General features: G+C 43.4%; 1 pseudogene; it reads right to left on the minus strand.

Annotated features, from left to right (window-relative positions):
- Positions 1 to 848: 848 nt before the first annotated feature.
- LOC122436246 lies at positions 849 to 1,018 on the minus strand (annotated as a pseudogene).
- Between the last annotated feature and the right edge of the window lie 10,220 nt (positions 1,019 to 11,238).

Raw genomic sequence — 11,238 nt, forward strand, 5'->3', positions numbered from 1 at the left:
AGAGCAGCATGTATACTATCTATGGTGAAACAGATCCCCAGCCCAGGTGGGATGCATGAGATAAGTGCTCGGGCCTGGTGCACTGGGAATACCCAGAGGAATCAGGTGGAGAGGGAGGTGGGAGTGGGGATCGGGATGAGGAATACGTGTAACTCTATGGCTGATTCATATTAATGTATGACAAAACCCACTGAAATGTTGTGAAGTAATTAGCCTCCAACTAATAAAAAAAAAAAAAAAGATGTCTTATATCTGAAACTGCTCTTTCATTCCCAAGACTTTTAAGTTTTTGAGGTTCTCTCAACAAATTGGTATCACTTACACAGTGTATGTATATATGTATATATATGCATTTTATTTACAGCACAAAGAGGAGGACAGCCTTTGTTTTGCACACACATAAACATAAGTATTAAAATAAATGTGTTGTTGATCAGTTACTAAGTCGTGTCCAACTCTTTGTGACCCCATGGACTGCGGCATGCCGGGCCTCCTTTCAAAATATAGAGAGATTCTTATTTCTGCTCTTGTTCAGATGCTAATGTTTTTAGAGATCATTCATATCTTGATTCATGGAGATCTAATGTATTAATTTACTTTTTTTACATCTTGCACTATGATATGGCATAGCTTGTTATTGCTCCATTGCTAAGTCATGTTTGACTGTTTGCAACTCTATGGACTGTAGCCCGCCAGGCTCCTCTGTCCATGGTATTCTACAGGTAAGAATACAGGAGTGGAGTACCATTTCCTTCTCCAGGGGATCTTCCCAGACCACAGGCTGAACTCATATCTCCTGCATTGGCAAGCGGATACTTTACTAGTGAGCCAGCAAGGAAGCCCTCTCTCATAGCTAGCAAATTGTCAATTTATTTTGAATATATCGATCTTACAAACAAGAAACCAGTGAATCATGTTTACTTGTGTCAATCATTTTAAAATTTCTATTAATCGGAAATGCCCTGTCAAAGAGAATACATCTTTACACTTGATCTTAGCCAAAAGGCTGAGAAGCGATAGACTATATCTTTAGAATATGGACAGTTATGCCCCAAGGGACCTTTCAAACCCCTTTGTATTTTCTGTTCTCATTCTCAGATGGTCCTACCCACAGATAAACACATAATTCACTCTTGCAACTATCATCAGAGCTTTACTCAAAACCCTACTTTTTTGAAATTGTGTCTCCCACCAAAATGGGTTGAAAACACACACCTGGATTGTACCTTGCCATCAATGGACATGAGTTTGAGCAAGCTCTGGAAGTTGGTGATGGACAGGGAAGCCTGGTGTGCTGCAGTCCATGGGGTCACAAAGAGTTGGACATGTCTGAGCAAGTAACACACACACACACACAGACCCACACACATACACATTGGACTCCAGTATCTACTGGGTTGGCCAAAAGTTTGCTCAGACTTTTCCATAAGATGCTATATGAAAACCCAAATGAACTTCTTGGGTATCCCAATACACTCTACTATCCCACAGCAAAATAAAGGAGATGTCGAGTACTTCCAGGGAGAACTGAGACTTATCCCTCACGGAGTGCACACACCTGATCTAGGGTTGGCCTGCAATTCACTGTGCTTCACAATGGATTACGTTTCCAGATTGATATTAGCAGACACTCCCTAAATACTAGGCCATGGTGGGGGTGTGGATAAAAAAAAAACCAATGCCTATGTAACTGACAATAAACATTTTGGCCAAGGGCTATGTCCAGAGGCTGACAGATAGAAATATCCACAGGGGAAATTAATTGTCCATCATTTAGTAAAGCAAACGCAGGTCCTAAAATGAAAACAGAGAACAGAGGTCAATCAATAACTAGAAAGAGCATAAAGCCTAAGGTAAATAGTGGTGAGACCCAATGGGGCCTTTTTCTCTGGAAGGTGCCCAGTCTCTGACATCTGAAGGAAACTTCATCCCACCCACATCTACCTGCAAACCTAAAAGCATCTACGAGTATTAGGGAGGTCATGGAACATGTTGCTTTTTTTCCTTTTCACATGTCTCTTTTCCTCTCCACCTGGAGAGCTTCGCGAGGTTCTCAGTGACAAGCGTGGGCTCAAAAAAAGCTTCAAAGGGTGAGCATTTCTAGTAGGAAAACTTGAAATAAAGTATACATGGTACCTCCTCTAATCAAGGGCTACCCAGGTGACGCTGGTGGTAAAGAACCCACCTGCAGAGGCAGGAAATATAAGAGATGCAGGTTTGATCCCTGGGTTGGGAAGATCCCTTGGAGGATGCATGGCAAGCTAGGAAGCTAGGAGATCTTCCCAACGCAGGGACTGAGTCCTGGTCTGATTCACTGGAGGCAGAGTTTTTTTTTTGTTTTTTTTTGTTTTTTACTGCTGAGTCATCTGGGAGTGCATATATGGATAAAAAGCTTAATGTATATTGGACTACCCTATGTATTGAATTGACCAAAAAGTTCATTCAGGCTTTTCCATAAGATGTTATATAAAAACCCAAATGAACTTTTTGGGTATCCCAATAACATACGAGAAGAAATGGCAACTCAGTCCAGTGTTCTTCCCTGGAGAATCCCATGCACAGAGGAGCCTGGCGGGCTACAGCCCATGGGATCTCAGAGGGTCGGCCACAGTGGAGCGACTAACACCTCTCTGTATTCTCTATCGGTTTCCTGTGGGGACTTCCTTCTTTAAACATTCCCGCTTGTGTTAGGGAACCACACCCCGTGACTATCTCTCCCTTTATCTTCACGTGTTCCAGGTACAGCTCGTCCCTGAGGGGTTGAAACACACCCGAGGTGGTGCGCCCTGGTCATTGAGAACAACAGGGCTACACTGCCCTATTCATTCACCAGCTCTAGCGCTGGCGGCACAGCCAAGACCAAAATCCAGGACCGTGACGACTGACCAGGAAGTCACTCCCTGGAGCATGAAGGTTGCTTATCGACAGAACAGAAGATGATAAAGTGGGAGGGGGAAGGAGCTAGGGAGCATGGGACTGTGACGCTGGAGGAAGGACCACATCCTGTAGAAATCTCCAGGTTCCTACAAGGACTGAGACTTCCTTCTGGGTCAGAGCGGCAGGTTAACCCAGGCGATTCAGGATTTCTCGGCCTCCCTGTGATACACAGGACTGGATAATTCTCTGCGAGGTGCTGTCCTGTGCCCTGTAGGCTGTTAGGCAGCCTGCTTCATCTTCCTCTCTGACCAGATGACAGGTATCACTTCGTGACACCCAGAAACATCATCACCATGCACGACAAGGGTTTCTCCTGGGAGGCAGAGATGTCTGTGTGTGTGTGTGTTCATTGCTTAGTCGTGTCTGACTCTTTGCAACCCCATGGACTGTAGCCCCCCAGGCCCCTCCATCCGTGGGATTCTCCAGGCAAGAACACTGGAGTGGGTTGCCATTTCCTTCTCCAAAAGGAACTATAGAAAGAAAGAAAGTGAAGTCGCTCAGTCATGTCCGATTCTTTGTGACCCCGTGGACTGTAGCCCCCCAGGGCCTTTCATCCATGGAATTTTCCAGGCAAGAGTACTGGAATGGGTTGCCACTTCCTTCTCCAGGGACATCTCTGGTTGAGCAAAGATACTCCACACGCAGTGTTAGAAAAAGTTTCCCAGATTTGGTGAAAAACCAAAGCTGCTGGTCAAGGACAGAGAAATCTCCATTGGGAACCAGGAAGCCTGTTGAGAAGACTCTGCTGCTTAAACGTGTGGTTTGGAACCAGAGGCACTGATACCTCCAGGGATGTGTGTTAAAAATGCAGGTTCCAAAAAAAAAGAAATGCAGGTTCCAGACTCAACACTAAACATGCTCCATCAGAACCAGCATCACCAATAATCTTCTCTGCGGGTCAATGATCATGTTTCCATTGGAGAGGTGCTATGTAGAGAATGTCATCAAGGGTGAGAGCTCAAAAATGAGCCTGTGATTCATTCTCTCATCTGAGAGTCTGTGTACACTGGAACCTTGGTCAGGGATCACTGGGCAAGGCAATCTGCAGGTTCATGGCCATCCCTATCAAACTACCAATGGCATTTTTTTTTTTTCCAGAACAGGAATAAATAATTCCAAAATTTGTATACAATCACCGAGACCCCCAAACAGCCCAAAGGTTCTTCAGAAAGAATACAGCTTGAGGATACATGCTTCTAGACTTCAGACTATATTATAAAACCACAGTTAGTAAGACAGGATGGTACTGACAACACACACACACATTCTCTCTCTCTCTCTCACACACACACACACAACCACGCACACACACACACAACCACACATGTGAGAAAAAAGAACAGGACACAAAGCCCAGAAATAAATTCACACAGTTAAAATCAAATAATCTACTACAAAGGAGACATGAGTATATGGTGGAGAGAAGACAGTCTCCTCAATAAGCAAAAACAACACCTGGTTGTGGATGTGACTGGTGATAGAAGCAAGGTCCAATGCTGTAAAGAGCAATGTTGCATAGGAACCTGGAATGATAGGTCCATGAATCAAGGTAAATTGGAAATGGTCAAACAGGAGATGACAAGAGTGAACGTCGGCATTTTAGGAATCAGTGAGCTAAAATGGACTGGATTGAGTGAACTTAACTCAGATGACCATTATGTCTACTACTGTGGGCATGAATCCCTTAGAAGAAATGGAGTAACCATCATAGTCAACAAAAGAATCTGAAATGCAGTACTGGATGCAATCTCCAAAAACGACAGAAAGATCTCTGTTTATTTCCAAGGCAAAGCACTCAATATCACAGTAATCCAAGTCTATGCCCTGACCAGTAACGCTGAAGAAGCTGAAGTTGAATGGTTCTATGAAGACCTACAAGACCTTTTAGAACTAACACCCAAAAAAAGATGTCCTTTTCATTATAGGGGACTGGAATGCAGAAGTAGGAAGTCAAGAGCTACCTGGAGTAACAGGCAAATTTGGCCTTGGAATACAAAATGACGCAGGGCAAAGGCTAACAGAATTTGCCAAGAGAACGCACTGGTCATAGCAAACACCCTCTTCCAACAACACAGGAAAAGACTCTACACATGGACATCACCAGATGGTCAACACTGAAGTCACATTGATTATATTCTTTGTAGCTGAAGATGGAGAAGCTCTATACAGTTAGCAAAAATAATACCCGGCTGACTGTGGCTCAGATCATGAACTCCTTATTGCCAAATTCAGACTTAAATTGAAGAAAATAGAGAAAATCACTAGACCATTCAGGTATGACCTAAGTCAAATCCCTAACAATGGAATTGAGACATTTCAATGGAACTGAAATACAATGGAAGTGAGAAATAGATTTAAGGGTCTAGATCTGATAGACAGAGTGCCTGAAGAACTATGGATAGAGGTTCATGACATTGTATAGCAGACAGGGATCAAGACCATCCCCAAGAAAAAGAAATGCAAAAAAGCAAAACGGCTGTCTGAGGAGGCCTTACAAATAGCTGTGAAAAGAAGAGAAGTGAAAGGCAAAGGAGAAAAGAAAGATATTCCCCATTTGAATGCAGAGTTCCAAAGAATAGCAAGGAGAGATAAGAAAGCCTTCCTTAGTGATCAATGCAAAGAAATAGAGGAAAGCAATGGATGGGAAAGACTAGAGATCTAGAGTCTCTAGAGACACTAGATCTCTGGAATCATTGGAAAAGGCCCTGATGCTGGGAAAGATTGAAGGCGGGAGGACAAGGGGACAACACAGGATGAGATGGTTGGATGGCATCATCGACTCGATGGACATGAGTTTGGGTGGGCTCCGGGAGTTGGTGATGGACAGGGAGGCCTGGCGTGCTGCGGTTCACGGGGTCCAAAGAGTCGGACACGACTGAGCAACTGAACTGACTGACTGACTTCAGTAAGTGGTACTGAGAAAACTGCATGTAAAAGAATGAAATTAGAACACTTCCTAATACCATACACAAAAATGAAAAATGGATTAAAGACTGAAATGTGATACCAAATACTATGAAACTCCTAGAGGAAAACACCAGCAGAAAACTTTCCACAAAAATTGCAGAAATATTTTTAGGGTGTTAAAGGAAAGAAAAAAAAATAAACAAATAGAACCAAATTTACCTTAAACACTTTTGCATAGGTAAAGAAACCATTGACAAAAGAAAAAAGACAACCTATCAGAAATGAGAAAATATTTCCAAATGATATGCTTGATAAAGGATTACTATGCAACATATATAAACAGTCCACACAATTCAACATGAAAAAAGACAACCCAGTTTAAACATGGGAAGAAAATCAAAGAGACATTTTCCAAAGCGGAAATGCAGAGGGCTGCAGTCACATGAATAGATGCTCAATACTGTTAATTATCAAGAAAATACAAATCAAAACTACAACGAGGTCTCCCCTTACAGCTCTAAGAACGGCCATTATTAAAAAGAGCAGAAATAACAAATATTGAAGAGGGTGTGGAAAAAAGGGTACCCTCCCTACGCTGTTGATGGGAATGCAAATTGGTGCAACCCCTGTGGAAAACAGAATGAAGGATTCACTAAAAATGGAGCTAACGTGTGACCCACTGATTTCCCCTTCTGGGCATATACTCAGACGAAAGTCTAATTCAAAAAGATGCATGCACCCCAATGTTCATAGAAGCCTTACTTCCAATAGCCAGGACACAGAAACAACCAAAGTATGCCCTGAAAGATGAATGGATAAAGAAGATGTGGTATGGCTATACAATGGAATAGGACTCAAGCATAAAAAAGAACAAAATCATGCTGTTGGCGGCCGCACAGATGGTCATGGAGGGCATTACGATATGTGAAATAAGTCAGGGAAAGACAAATACCATATGTTACCACTTATACATGGAATCTATAGAATTTAATAAACCAGTGAATATTACAAAAAATGAAACAGACCCGCAGTTCCAGAGAAGGAACTAGTGGTGACCAGTGGAGAGCGTGAAGGACTAGGAGGTATTAACTATTGGATATAAGGGAGGCTCAAGAATGTATTGTTCAACACAAGGAATATAGCCAGTATTTTGTAATATGTGTTAATCAATTTTAACCTTTGAAAACTGCATAAAAAAATTACCTAGGTTAAAAAAATGAAACAATACAGAATCCTTGAGGGGACAGGTTGTGTTTGGTGGACAAGGTCAAAACCTTCCTTTCACTGTTTAGATCCAGTTGTGAAATCTAAGATGTGAAAAAAAAAAAAAATGAACACAGAGAAAACAGAAAAACAAATCAGAAATTTATAAATTGGGAGGGACAGTCTTCATAGTGAAAGGTTATTGCTGAACCATGAAAGACACCAGGATTCTTGGCCTCCAGGGGAGAAGAATTCAGTCCGGGGCCAGAGACGAGGCTTGATCACTCAGAGTTTTTGTGCGATAAAGTTTTATTAAAGTGTAAAAGAGATAGAGAAAGCTTCTCACACACACATCAGAAGGGGGACAGAGAGTGCCCTCCTCCCGCCAGTGTTAGCAAGGGAGTTATATACTCTCCAATTAGTTATTACAATGAATCAAAAGAGTGTCTGGAGGTTGCAAAGATCTTACTAGACCCACTCCCACAACCCACATTTCAAGATAACAGGATTAGCCAGAAGGCCCTCAGGAAGGAGAAACTGTCCTCACACAGGATATGTTGTTATTGTGTGATCACTAGTACAGAGTTTAAACTGAGTTGTGTAACTGATTAAGGAATGTAGACAAAAAAAAAGTTTGTCCTTTCCTCCAACTTGAGAATTCCAGACCCCTCTCTTCTTGGGGACCCACAGACTTCTTATCAACCTGCCTAGGAATTGACTCTCTTAATAGTTACAGAAAGTTGGCTAAATTTGAGGAGGAAAAATCAGAAAGGATGCTTAGCACTGTTCAGGGGTTTATAAGGGTAATGTTTGTGCAGGAGGGTTCCATTTTTATTTGTCATTCTGTGACTGTCAGTTTAGTCAATGCTTATGAAAGACAGTTGGGAACAAAGGTCCTGTGACGTCCTTCAGTTACAAAATAACAGGATTGCCACAACCTGTCGCAATCACCTCTGAGAGTGACTACATTTCATCTCCCCTTGATTGGCAGTTAGAAAGGTCTTCCTAAGAGGGCATGGTCCTGGGACACACTCCCAGGGGAACATGTGTTGGTAAGAGTCCAAAGGAAAACCCGGGGATGTTGGAGGTGCCTAAGGAGACACGGAAGGATGATAACAGGTGGATGAGGGGAGTTAGCTGGGGTCACATCCCTGCTGGGAATGATGCAAGTCATGGAGATGAGTGAAAAAATCTGCATGAGTGTTATGGGCATAACAAGCTTCTGTGATGACCTTTCACAGCAGGATGTTAGATCAGAGCACGTACAGAGGAATACAAGGAAGCAAACAGAAAGATGTATCTTGGGAGCAAAAGAAAAGAGGAAAGAAATGAGGGCCTTCCCTTGTGGCCTAGTGGCTTAGATTCTGTGCTGCCAGTACACATTGTTGGCTTCCATTGCTGGAACTAGATTGCACAGGCTGCAACTACATCCCGTTGCAGCCAAATAGACACATAAATATTTTGTAAAAAGAAGAACAGGGTTTAAAGAAAGATAATGTTATTGAAATAGATGGGGAAAAGTGGAAACTGGCTGATTGTATTTCCTCAGGGTCCAAGATTACTGCAGATGGTGGCTGCAGCTATGAAATTAAAAGACGTCTAGTCCTTGGAAGAAAAGCTATGACCAACCACGACAGCGTATTAAAAAGCAGAGCCATTACTTTACTGACAAAGATTTGTGTAGTCAAAGCTAAGTTTTTTTTTTTTTTTTCCAGTAGTCATGTATCCATGTGAGAGTTGGACCATAAAGTAGGTTGAGTGCTGAAGAATTGATGGTTTTGAACTGTGGTGTTGGAGAAGATTCTTGAGTGTCCCTTGGACTGCAAGGAAATCAAACCTTCAATCCTAAAGGAAATCAACTCTAAATATTCATTTGGAGGACTGATGCTGAAGCTGAAGCTTCAATACTCTGGCCACCTGATGCGAAGAACTGACTCATTGCAAAACACCCTGATGCTGGGAAAGATTGAACGCAGGAGGAGAAGGGGACGACAGAGGATGAGATGGTTGGATGGCATCACCGACTCAGTGGACATGGGTTTGAGCAAGCTCCGAGAGTTGGTGATGGACAGGGGAGCCTGGCGTGCTGCAGTTGAGGGGTCCTAGGGAGTTGGACATGACTTGGCAACTGAACAACAACATGTTCCTGAAGGAACACTGTTGGTCATTCTCAGAGAAAGTGGCAATATGAAGACTTAAGTTGAAGACCCCATTTTAGCCAAAGCCTCCTCAAAGGGCTGACACCAAACACCAATTCTGAGCTCAGAGGTGTCCCAGAAGCAAGTAGTACAGAGTCTGTGCTCTCGGCGTTTTTCCTCAGCTGGACTGGAAACCACAAATGTACCATTGTTCCTTCATTTCTGCAGTTGGCACTTGACGTACATTTAGTGCATTCATTTGATAAATCCCTGTGAAATAAAATGCCCATGAGTGAAAATGGGAAGAAGAACAAAGAAGGTGTTCTCCGGCTCTTTCATCATCCTTGAAGGTAACAGAGGGAGGATTATCAGTGAAAGTTCAATGAGCCATCACGTTGACAAGAAAAAGAGTTGGCGAGGGGGTGGGAGGTGGGGGGATTTAATTCAAGCCAAACTGAGCATTGCAAAGTGGGAAGCAGAATCCCAGAACGTCCTGAGGGCTGTCCTGCCTGTTGCAAGTTGAAGGCACAGTCCTATATGTTTTTGAGAAAAAGGGGTGTTCACCAGAGTGACACATGGATATCTTACATAAAGTTGACCAAGGAGGCACAGTCCAGGTGTGCATGTAAAAGCAAATCACTCGGACCCCTTGTGAGTGAGGGCTTTGTCACTCAGTCATGTCCAATTCTTTTGTGACCCTCAAGGACTGCAGCCCGCCAGGCTCCTCTGTCCCTGGGATTCTCCAGGCAAGAATACTGGAGTGGGTAATCACTTCCTCCTCTAGGGTATTGCATTATATGCTCAGTGGTGTCCAGCTCTTTGCGACCCCATGGACAGTAGCCCCCCCACCCCCACCCACCCCCCCCTCCGCCAGGCTCCTGTGTCCATGGGATTTTTCAGACAAGAATACTGGAGTGGGTTGGTTGCCATTTCCTACTCCAGGGGATCTTCCTGACCCAGAGATTGAACCTGCATCTCTAGCACTGGCAGGCATATTCATTATCAGTGAGCCTCCTGGGAATGCCAGGACCCCCTCCTGGTCTTTAAGAAGTTATGTGAACAGCACCAGAGGAAAGAAAAACATAATTGACCCCTGTGGTCAAGGTCACCCTCCTGTGTCTGGAGGGTCTCGGATTAATGTGTAGAGAGACACACCCTACCCTTGAGGAGAAAAGGCAACAGGTCCAAGGCAACACAGAAGAGAGAAGTTGATGTCTGGCTTTTTTTTCCCTGTCCCGCCTTAAAATGTGAATTTTATAGTTTATTGGGAGGAAGATATTTTTTTCCTTTTTTTTTTCTTCCAAAATATTTAAAGTTAGAAGAACTAGTCTCACCCTTTCTTGCTTGCCTGAAGAGACCATTGAGTCAGTGAGCAAACAACGTATTACAGAACAGATGGGTAAGAGGGCTTTTGGAAAAGGAGATGATGGCAACGAACTGCTGGCATGCTCTCTCTCCAGGAAGTTACTGAGGGTGTCTGAACACACTGTCCTCCTTGTGAGGAGGAAGTGATCAACATGTTTTGTCTTCCTCACCTGAGAGAAACCCGAGAGAATCCCAGGGTCTCTTGGTCCTCATTATAATCTTGTTAAATTTATTGCTCCTTTAGTTCCGGAAGAGAAGCTTAAACCCCTTGTTCTCATTGGCAAAGAAACAGTTCAGGAGTTGTGGATATGTATCTTGGACGATTTCTCCCATTTTAAATCTCAGGATGTTAAGGAAAGCAAAGATTCCTGATCTTCAAAGAGCCTGACTTCTTACCCAGTGTAAAGGGCAAATGTCTAGATGCACTTAAGCTCCACTTAAGTGTATAATCTCATTATAAAAAGTGACAGATTGCCAGGGAAGCTCAACTGCCAGCCAGGATATCAGCAGGGGTTGTCTATGGCATCAATGTCTCAGGAGGAGCAGCCAGTGGTTTGTGTTGTCTTGCGCCAACAGAAGCAGGATAGGATAAAAAGTGGAAGCCGTGCACATCCTCTCCCAACCCCTGGGAAGCCCGCAGCCTCGGAGGAAGAAGGACCACGCGGAGTCCACCATGCGAGCCAACAAG

The sequence above is a fragment of the Cervus canadensis genome, chromosome X, assembly GCF_019320065.1.
Source record: "Cervus canadensis isolate Bull #8, Minnesota chromosome X, ASM1932006v1, whole genome shotgun sequence".
NCBI classification, from domain to species: domain Eukaryota; kingdom Metazoa; phylum Chordata; class Mammalia; order Artiodactyla; family Cervidae; genus Cervus; species Cervus canadensis.